Here is a 9,456-nt window from a genome sequence, read left to right as displayed (position 1 = left end):
TACTGAAGATGAAAAATCTGTCTTGGCCCTTGGTTTATTATTTATTCCCACTACCACCCATAATTCTTTTGATTGGGTTGTCGACAATTGCCAATTTAATTGAAAATTGCATCTACGTGAACATTTTGGTGATTCCCAAGGTTTTGATGGTGCAATGAATAAATGTATAAAATCCAGTACTTTTGATCCAGTATCCTATAACCATAGTATTAAATCATTTGGTAGAATGACAGAGTGTGATATGAAGAAATTGCATACTTCAAGGCCCAAATATTATAATCTGACTGTTGCACAAAAGAAGGCGTTGACGTCTCTATGTAATAATGAGTTGATTACAATACACCCTGTCGATAAAGGTGGGGCAGTAGTCATACAGGATTGGTGTCAATATAATCATGAGATACAGTGTCAACTTTCTGATAATAAGACCTACACTAAATTGGATTCTAATCCTACCAAGTCCATTAAATCTAAGATTGATGCTCTGATTGAGATGGGTGTTACTGATGGGTGGATTGACCATAAGACTGCTGATTTTTTGATGGTGGATCACCCCATCACATCCATTTTGTATACACAGCCGAAGATTCACAAGAGGCTGGAGGACCCCCCGGGTTGCCCTATTATCTCAGCGAGGGGCTCATTATCACAACCTTTGGCACTATTTGTTGATCAGTTCCTCCAGCTTCTTGTGAAAAATGTTGGCAGCTATATCAGAGACAACTCAGATTTTCTTGAAAAGGTGAGAACAGTGACATCTGTCGCACCCCATATGTGGCTTGCTACTCTAGATGTACAGTCCCTGTATACTATAATTCCACATATACAGGGTATTAGTATAATACGTGACTGTTTGGTATTAGTGAGACAAACTAAACCACCTATCGATTTTTTGATCTCATTGATTGAGTTGATTCTTGGACAAAATCACTTTATGTGTGGGTCCGATTACTACGCTCAATTAACCGGCACAGCCATGGGTTCCAATTTAGTGCCTTCTTACGCTAATTTATACATGGCGGCTTTTGAAGAGAAATACATTATCAATTGCTTTAGTGATAAATTGGTTAAATATTTACAGTTTATCGATGATATTTTCATAATTTGGTCTGATACAAGGGCTGAATTTGATTTAATGATTGAACATCTTAATTCTCTGGCAGAACCAGTCAAGTTTACCTCCAACATTTACATGCATTCTATTGATTTTTTGGACGTATCGATATTCAAGGATAATGATCAGCTTGGTTTCACACTATTTAGAAAAATGACTGATCGAAACATGATATTAAGGGCTAACAGTCAACATCCAGTGTCCCATAAAGAGAGTCTTCCTGTGTCGCAGTTTCTGCGAGTATTGCGGATTAACTCCTCAGACACCAAAGCGAAACAACAAGTCGAGGAAATGAGACTACATTTTCTCAAACGAGGGTACTCACCAATAACTATCAATTGGTGTATTAAAAAGACCTATCGATGATTTTCAATGCCTCCGGTCTCTAATCGAATTACGAAGAATTCAGACCGTTTGGTACATTACCACATTTGATCATCTGTCGTCAGCTTCTGGACAGATCTATAGGAAATATTGGCCTCTGGTCACTACTGACCCAGCACTAAATATGGTGAAGTGTCCACCTCCAATGGAAGCCTTCAGGAGGGGGCCTAATCTAAGGCAAATTTTGATGCGTCCTATGATGCAACCACAAACTATGGCCACATCTTGGCTTAATACCATGAAGACTGGGTGTTTTAAATGTGGTTCATGCATCACTTGTCGAGCAATGATAAGTGGTGATACGTTTCCCTATCCACATAGTGGGAAAAAGATTAAAATTAGACATAAACTTCTGTGTACAATGGACCATGTAGTTTATTTCCTCACATGTCCGTGCAGTCTATATTATATTGGAATGACCACCAGGCCCTTTCGAGAAAGGATGGCCAATCATCGGACTTCCATTCGAGTTGCCTTAGAGTCCAGAGTAAGTGATAAACCAGTCGCTAAACATTTCTTGAAACTTGGACATCAGGTCTCATCCCTGCGATGCATGCTAATTGACCATGTTCCAAAATTGATTAGAGGAGGTGATCGGGAATTAATACTTCGAAAACGGGAAGCACGATGGATTTATAATCTGAACACGACAGTTCCCTGCAGTTTAAATGAGAATAATCCATTGAAAATATTCCTAAAATGATGTTTTTTCTTGAAGCCTTCAACTCCATCTTGTCAGTATATTTGTATTGAATATCAGTATGGAACACAATGTATTCATGGCTCTTGCTATGTTGATTTTAATATTGGGTATGTTGTTAAGCTGTATTTGGATTTGTTGTTTTTTTGGTTTTTTGCTTTTTGTTTTTTTTCATATATTTTAGATTTTTTTATTATTTTCACTTTTGTGTATTCTCTATATTTTTTCTTTTGTTCACATTTGAGTGCTGATTAGTGGTGTTTAATATTATGCTGTATTTCTTATAATATTTTGTTGAAATGTGGGTCTGTGAAAATTATGGTACACACTATATGAGCCTCTTAAGTCTGGTTTTATGGATCAACACTTTAGTAATGCAGTTGTTTTGTGAATAAGTATTTATGACATATTCTATGGTTGATTGAAAGGTTCCCTGAACAACTTGATGGCAGGACACCTATTGGTATACTCCTAGGTTTGGTTGCCACTTGATTGGCCAGTTAGATATGTTGCTTAGCAACAGTATTACACTGATTGAGCCCCAGTGTGCGCTGACACTTCCGGTGATGTGATATGCATGTAAGCCGCTTGACCCGCAAGCCTTACAGGTTGCCTGGTTACATCTCTAAGATGACGATTGTCATACATGCGCTGTTATCTGATTGGCTACCTAGACATGTTGCCTAGTTACAGTACTACATCAATTTAGCCACAGCGCGCGCTGACACTTCCGGCGATATGACACGCATTGAAGCCGCTTGACCCGCAAGCCTGACAGGTTGCCTAGTTACACCATCATGATGATGAGTGTCTGACATGTGCAGACACTTCCGGGTTCTGTGTTTTTACTTAATAATGCAGCTTCATTGTATCACACGTTTTGTGTGACTAGTTGCTATTATGAAAGCGCTTATAGTGCCAATAGGGAGGTGTTCTGTGTTCCTGCCCTCTCAGCTATCAGGTATGTGCCTGCACTTTTGCAGAGTGTGACGCTTTATTTCAGGTGAATTCGATTGTAATTAGTGTAATTGAACTAATGCTGATCCTCCAGGCTTTATAAGGGAGCTCATGGGGTATAACCAGTATGCCTTCTGTCAACATGCTGGATATTTGTCACTGATGATTTGTCTTGATAATGACCCCCAGGGGTCGAAACATCGACTATATTTATGGTGGAATACCATTATTTGAATAAATCCGATTGATTCATCATTTTTGAGTGTGGTGAGTGCCCTCATTTGGCTATTTATTTAGCCTTCCTGGATATATATATATATATATATATATATATATATATATGTATTTTTGTAAATAGTTTTTTATGTGTATGCGCAATACTTACCCCTTATACTTTGTTTAGTATATAAGTTACACTATGATGCCTGCTTTATCTTCTTTTTTGATGCCGTATTGTAAAGAATTGCAAGAGTCTGGGCATTTTGCAATGAAGACCTTGAAGATTTGTAGTTCAGACCAGCCCAATGATTGATGTAGTATGGTCTCATTTGTTGTAATTATAGAATCACATTAGTGGTTATTTTATATTCGCACTAGGAGGCACCTATTTTATTTTTCTCTCTCGCTCTCTCTCTATCTCTCTCTCTGGGTCCGATTCACTACGGAACGCAACTGCGAATGCAATAGCGATTACACATGCAGTTCAACTGCGTTAGTATGCTAATCCATTGCGATCGCTATTCCCTCGCAGCAGTTCACAAGAATGCCCACTTTACTTAGCACACATCCGTAATGTTTAGCAAGACTGCAAAACCATCGGTACAATCGAGTACCATCGCAGCCTCATGCACACCTACGCAAGCTCTGACCTTACTCAGAAATTGCTAACTCCCATGCACGTCATGAGACATCAGGTTGCGTAGGCCATCACAGTGGATAATTTATGAACACCCCTGCAAAAGCGTGCGAACGCACTGACACGCCTGTGTTTTGCCAACCCCCCCATCTCCTCCCACAAATGGTACTCCCTATCAATCACTCTGCGATGGGTCTGTGTAGTCACTGATCACAGGCTAGTTCTGGCACTGCGGTGCATACGCAGAACGTAACAATTGGCCGATTGCATGTGTAATCGCAGTTGCGAACGTTAGTGAATTAGGCCTTCTATGTGCTCTTTGCACAATATGGCAATCACTGGGTGGTATGGTGGTCACTGATATGCTATGTGTGCAATACAGTGGTCACTGTGAAGGACATTGGAATGCAGACTATACTGTATGACAGTCACTGCAATGATGTGTGTATAGTATAATGGTAACTGTGATGCTGTTTGTATTTTATGGTGGTCACTCTGTGTGCTATATATCATTGTGAATATCAGTATGTAATATGTGGTGGTAGTATAAGGGGCCCAGGGGGGTTGCCTTTTTTCTTTTGCACCAATGTTCTCTTATCTTTGTTGCTACAATATTCTTTTAGGGTAGGAGCCCCTATCTAAAAAGGCAGCATTAGGTGTGTGCATGAGGACAGTACGGTCAGGTATTCTATAATGGATTATCACAACTTTCAACGAGCAAGAAAAAGGGCTGCCAAGGACCTGTACCCACATGGGAGCAAGGAAGGTATTGTGTAGTTTTACCTAGGGCACCTAAATATCTTGCACTGGTCCTGTGTAGCCCATAGGCTACAATGCATTGTCATTAGCTAATGGTGCAGGGAGTTTTAGCAGCCACTATTGGCAGTCAGCATGGAGGGACCACAGCAGAAATCTCCAATATGCTCCATAGTATTAAGTGAATGCCAATAATTAATTTCCAGGACCTTGGTTGAAGATTTGTGGGGATTACCTCCAATGTCTGGAGGCCAATTTTGTATTTTATGGATGTGTTAGACTGTTACTGTATATACTGTTTGTTAAGTTTTAATTATAAATATGACTGATATCCTACTTATAAAGCTATACAACTGAAATGAAATGCCCATCTTTCTTCCATGATAAAAGTCAGGATTCATGAGTCATGTTTAGAAACTGGCAGAAAGCCTTATGTTTTGGTAGATAAAGTTATTGGAGCATGGATAATTTAAGTGCTGAAAAATGTTAATTATTTATGGTGCAGCTTGAAAACCTATCTGTATATTTGGTGTTGGCAAATATAATCAAGCAGCTCTGTGTTACTTACATGTTTCTCCTTCATTATCAATACTCATTAAATAATAACAATCCATAACATTTAAATTATGCCAGTCTCGCTAGCTTCACACGCAAGGCATCCTCCACTCTGTTCTATCTTTATATAACAAAAAGAACAAAAACGGTTAGGCATTTTGAGGGCTGGTTTAGAACAATATTAAACGTACTCTACTAATGGAATATTGTGTGTCTCACCTAATCACATACTGTAGTTCTACTTTTCATAGGGTAACTCCTGGTGCTCAATAAAATTTATATTTTTCTGCATGTTAGATTCTCTTAATCTGTTCTTATCCTCCACAGTCAGCTATACAGTGTGCGATAATTATGAAAACAACTGATCAATCAGACTATTTTGAACAATTTAGTGCATGGACCTCAATGATATTCGTTCACATTCTGTGCACTCCAAAAAAAATAAAAAATTCTTCTTTTCTGTGTTTGTGTGCGCCTTAGCCGCATGTATATCTCAATATAACATAAATGTAGGACCAAACTTTGGACCTCATTCAGAGTCGGTCGCAAGCATCCGCTCAGTCATACGCATCCAATGTTTCCAAACCACGTATGCGCACGGTTAGTTGTGCGCATGTGCATACGAGGCTTTGAGATCCAAAATGCTGTAGATTGTACGGCTTACGAGCAGGAAGTGGCTTCCGAGAGTTGATTGACATGAAAGGCCGTTTGTGGGTGTTGATGGGGGTGGTGGTGGCCTCAGCGTTTCAAGGGCGTTTTAGGGGCATACATAAATTACCTGCTACGACCGACATATAGAAGGCCGGAAGTAGTAAAACGTCACTCTGCGAGCAGGTTAGAGGGCTGGCTGATTGTACAGCTTAACCACTTAACTGAAGAATTCTTTTTCCAAAAACCGCTCCAAAATTGTTGGTTTCTTTTATGATTGAATTAGGTCAGGAACATAATTTTAAACTTATCCATCACTAATTTATTTGAAAAATTTTTTTTTAAAAAAACACAATATACCATAAAAATAGTAATTTTTATATTATACTGTAGTGATGGCCATTGACGGCTGTACCATCGATGGTTCAACCATCGTTAGAAGCCATCAATTGTTTTGCGATTGGTCGAGGAGATCTGTGTACACCACAACTGACGATGTTTCCTAAACATCGATTGAGGGTTGTCATCGATGGTGCAACATTGATGGCCACCAGCAATGGCAAACCACTTGTTTTCAGTCAGACCATCGATGGTTTATAAACCATCGATGGTCAGTTGGCATCCCTAATCAGAGGCTCTGCGATATCCACCGATCGATATATATATATATTAGGGGTGAGCGGGTTCGGATTTCTGAAATCCGAGCCCCCCCGATCCGAGTCCGATCCGAGTTATGCTCTACTTTACCCGCCTGACTCGGATTCTGAAATCGAGGCAAAACATCATCATCCCGCCTTCCGAGTCTCGCGGGTTTTGGATCCTAAATAAGGTACCCGCGTCGGCGCCATTTTCTCACTCGGCTGTGGACAGTGAAGAGGGAGGGTGGGAGTTAGGGCTGGCTGGGCTGTGTAGTGTAGTGTAGTGTAGTGAAGAGTAGTGTTGTGCTGTGCTGTGCTGCACTGTGCTGCTGTTGTCCATAGGGGCTGTGTCCACTACTTCAAAGTCCATAGGGGCTGGATGGACTGTGTTGCGCAGTCAGTTGTCCATAGGGGCTGTGTCCACTCCAAAGTCCTGTGCAGTGTCCCAGTCCTAAAGGGGTGCTGTAGTGTTGTCCAGGGGGTGCTCTGTTCATCAGGGGTGCTCCCCCCAAGTGCTAAAAAAAAATATTTTTTCTGTGTTTGTGAATTGTGTGCGCAGTAGCCGCACGTGCATCAACAAAGTAGTGCCAAACGTGCACCTGTGTCATAAGTAAAGGGCCGGCTGGCTTGACCGTTAAAGGGTGCTGTAACCCCCAAAGTACACTCCAAACCAAATAAAAATTTTTTTCTGTGTTTGTGAATTGTGTGCGCAGTAGCCACACGTGCATCAACAAAGTAGTGCCAAGCGTGCGCCTGTGTCATAAGCAAAGGGCCGGCTGGCTTGACCGTTAAAGGGTGCTGTAACCCCCAAAGTACACTCCAAACCAAATAAAAAATTTTTTTCTGTGTTTGTGAATTGTGTGCCCAGTAGCCGCACGTGCATCAACAAAGTAGTGCCAAGCATGCGCCTGTGTCATAAGTAAAGGGCCGCCTGGCTTGACCGTTAAAGGGTGCTGTAACCCCCAAAGTACACTCCAATCCAAACCAAATAAAAAAATATTTTCTGTGTTTGTGAATTGTGTGAGCAGTAGCCGCACGTGCATCATCAAAGTAGTGCCAAGCGTGCGCCTGTGTCATAAGTAAAGGGCCGGCTGGCTTGACCGTTAAAGGGTGCTGTAACCCCCAAAGTACACTCCAAACCAAATAAAAAAATTTTTTCTGTGTTTGTAAATTGTGTGCGCAGTAGCCGCACGTGCATCATCAAAGTAGTGCCAAGCGTGCGCCTGTGTCATAAGTAAAGGGCCGGCTGTCTTGACCGTTAAAGGGTGCTGTAACCCCCAAAGTACACTCCAAACCAAATAAAATAATATTTTCTGTATTTGTGAATTGTGTGCGCAGTAGCTGCACGTGCATCAACAAAGTAGTGCCAAGCGTGCGCCTGTGTCATAAGTAAAGGGCCGGCTGGCTTGACCGTTAAAGGTTGCTGTAACCCCCAAAGTACACTCCAGTCCAAACCAAATAAAAAAATATTTTCTGTGTTTGTGAATTGTGTGAGCAGTAGCAGCACGTGCATCATCAAAGTAGTGCCAAGCGTGCGCCTGTGTCATAAGTAAAGGGCCGGCTGGCTTGACCGTTAAAGGGTGCTGTAACCCCCAAAGTACACTCCAAACCAAATAAATTTTTTTTTTCTGTGTTTATGAATTGTGTGCGCAGTAGCCGCACGTGCATCAACAAAGTAGTGCCAAGCGTGCGCCTGTGTAATAAGTAAAGGGCCGCCTGGTTTGACCGTTAAAGGGTACTGTAACCCCCAACGTACACTCCAATCCAAACCAAATAAAAAAATATTTTTTGTGTTTGTGAATTGTGTGAGCAGTAGCCGCACGTGCATCAACAAAGTAGTGCCAAGCGTGCGCCTGTGTCATAAGTAAAGGGCCGGCTGGCTTGACCGTTAAAGGGTGCTGTAACCCCCAAAGTACACTCCAGTCCAAACCTAAAAAAAATATATTTTCTGTGTTTGTGAATTGTGTGCGCAGTAGCCGCACGTGCATCATCAAAGTAGTGCCAAGCGTGCGCCTGTGTCATAAGTAAAGGGCCGGCTGTCTTGACCATTAAAGGGTGCTGTAACCCCCAAAGTACACTCCAAACCAAATAAAATAATATTTTCTGTATTTGTGAATTGTGTGCGCAGTAGCTGCACGTGCATCAACAAAGTAGTGCCAAGCGTGCGCCTGTGTCATAAGTAAAGGGCCGGCTGGCTTGACCGTTAAAGGTTGCTGTAACCCCCAAGGTACACTCCAGTCCAAACCAAATAAAAAAATATTTTCTGTGTTTGTGAATTGTGTGAGCAGTAGCCGCACGTGCATCATCAAAGTAGTGCCAAGCGTGCGCCTGTGTCATAAGTAAAGGGCCAGCTGGCTTGACCGTTAAAGGGTGCTGTAACCCCCAAAGTACACTCCAAACCAAATAAAAAATTTTTTTCTGTGTTTATGAATTGTGTGCGCAGTAGCCGCACGTGCATCAACAAAGTAGTGCCAAGCGTGCGCCTGTGTAATAAGTAAAGGGCCGCCTGGTTTGACCGTTAAAGGGTACTGTAACCCCCAAAGTACACTCCAAACCAAATAAAAAAAATGTTTCTGTGTTTGTGAATTGTGTGCGCAGTAGCCGCACGTGCATCATCAAAGTAGTGCCAAGCGTGCGCCTGTGTCATAAGTAAAGGGCCGGCTGTCTTGACCGTTAAAGGGTGCTGTAACCCCCAAAGTACACTCCAAACCAAATAAAATAATATTTTCTGTATTTGTGAATTGTGTGCGCAGTAGCTGCACGTGCATCAACAAATTAGTGCCAAGCGTGCGCCTGTGTCATAAGTAAAGGGCAGGCTGGCTTGACCGTTAAAGGTTGCTGTAACCCC

This window comes from Taudactylus pleione, unplaced genomic scaffold, assembly GCF_031769625.1.
Source record: "Taudactylus pleione unplaced genomic scaffold, aTauple2 ptg000326l, whole genome shotgun sequence".
Taxonomy (NCBI): domain Eukaryota; kingdom Metazoa; phylum Chordata; class Amphibia; order Anura; family Myobatrachidae; genus Taudactylus; species Taudactylus pleione.
Note: the sequence above shows the minus strand (reverse complement) of the source record.